Here is a 2,774-nt window from a genome sequence, read left to right as displayed (position 1 = left end):
GCCTCCTATATATAAGAATATAACTACTATAATACTGCTCCTATATACAAGAATATAACTACTATAATACTGCTCCTATATACAAGAATATAACTACTATAATACTGCTCCTATATACAATAATATAACTACTATAATACTGCTCCTATATACAAGAATATAACTACTATAATACTGCTCCTATATACAAGAATATAACTACTATAATACTGCTCCTATATACAAGAATATAACTACTATAATACTCCTCCTATATACAAGAATATAACTACTATAATACTGCTCCTATATACAAGAATATAACTACTATAATACTCCTCCTATATACAAGAATATAACTACTATAATACTGCTCCATATATACAAGAATATAACTACTATAATACTGCTCTTATATACAAGAATATAACTACTATAATACTGCCTCCTATATACAAGAATATATCTACTATAATACTGCTCCTATATACAAGAATATAACTACTATAATACTGCTCCTATATACAAGAATATAACTACTATAATACTGCTCCTATATACAAGAATATAACTACTATAATACTGCTCCATATATACAAGAATATAACTACCATAATACTGCCTCCTATATACAAGAATATATCTACTATAATACTGCTCCTATATACAAGAATATAACTACTATAATACTGCTCCATATATACAAGAATATAACTACTATAATACTGCTCCATATATACAAGAATATAACTACTCCTATATACAAGATAATAACTACTATAATACTGCTCTTATATATAAGGATATAACTACTTTAATACTGCTCCTATACACAAGAATATAACTACTATAATACTGCTCCTATATACAAGAATATAACTACTATAATACTGCTCCTATATACAAGAATATAACTACTATAATACTGCTCCTATATACAAGAATATAACTACTATAATACTGCTCCTATATACAAGAATACAACTACTATAATACTGCTCCTATATACAAGAATATAACTACTATAATACTGCTCCTATATACAAGAATACAACTACTATAATACTGCCTCCTATATACAAGAATATAACTACTATAATACTGCCCCTATATACAAGAATATAACTACTATAATACTGCTCCTATATACAAGAATATAACTGCTATAATACTGCCTCCTATATATAAGAATATAACTACTATAATATTGCTCCTATATACAAGAATATAACTACTATAATACTGCTCCTATATACAAGAATATAACTACTATAATACTGCTCCTATATACAAGAATATAACTACTATAATACTGCTCCTATATACAAGAATATAACTACTATAATACTGCTCCTATATACAAGAATATAACTACTATAATACTGCTCCTATATACAAGAATATAACTACTATAATACTGCTCCTATATACAAGAATATAACTACTATAATACTCCTCCTATATACAAGAATATAACTACTATAATACTGCTCATATATACAAGAATATAACTACTATAATACTCCTCCTATATACAAGAATATAACTACTATAATACTGCTCCTATATACAAGAATATAACTACTATAATACTGCTCCTATATACAAGAATATAACTACTATAATACTGCTCCTATATACAAGAATATAACTACTATAATACTGCTGCTATATACAAGAATATAACTACTATAATACTGCTCCTATATACAAGAATATAACTACTATAATACTGTTCCTATATACAAGAATATAACTACTATAATACTGCTCTTATATATAAGAATATATTATAATACTGCCTCTATATACAAGAATATAACTACTGTAATACTGCTCCTATGTACAAGAATATAACTACTATAATACTGCTCCTATATACAAGAATACAACTACTATAATACTGCTCTTATATATAAGAATATAACTCCTATAATACTGCTCCTATATACAAGAATATAACTACTATAATACTGCTCCTATATACAAGAATATAACTACTATAATACTGCTCCTATATACAAGAATATAACTGCTATAATACTGCCTCCTATATATAAGAATATAACTACTATAATACTGCCTCCTATATATAAGAATATAACTACTATAATACTGCTCCTATATACAAGAATATAACTACTATAATACTGCTCCTATATACAAGAATATAACTACTATAATCCTGCTACTATATACAAGAATATAACTACTATAATCCTGCTACTATATGCAAGAATATAACTACTATAATACTGCTCCTATATACAAGAATATAACTACTATAATACTGCCCCTATATACAAGAATATAACTACTATAATACTGCTCCTATATACAAGAATATAACTACTATAATACTGCTCCTATATACAAGAATATAACTACTATAATACTGCTCCTATATACAAGAATATAACTACTATAATACTGCTCCTATATACAAGAATATAACTACTATAATACTGCCCCCTATATACAGGAATATAACTACTATAATACTGATCCTATATACAAGAATATAACTACTATAATACCGTCTCCTATATACAAGAATATAACTACTATAATACTGCCCCCTATATACAGGAATATAACTACTATAATACCGTCTCCTATATACAAGAATATAACTACTATAATACTGATCCTATATACAAGAATATAACTACTATAATACCGTCTCCTATATACAAGAATATAACTACTATAATACTGCTCCTTTATACAAGAATATAACTACTATAATACCGTCTCCTATATACAAGAATATAACTACTATAATACTGATCCTA

Source organism: Hyla sarda, unplaced genomic scaffold (assembly GCF_029499605.1).
Source record: "Hyla sarda isolate aHylSar1 unplaced genomic scaffold, aHylSar1.hap1 scaffold_529, whole genome shotgun sequence".
Taxonomy (NCBI): Eukaryota; Metazoa; Chordata; class Amphibia; order Anura; family Hylidae; genus Hyla; species Hyla sarda.
The sequence above is the reverse complement of the archived record's forward strand: the minus strand, read 5'-3'. Positions refer to the sequence as shown.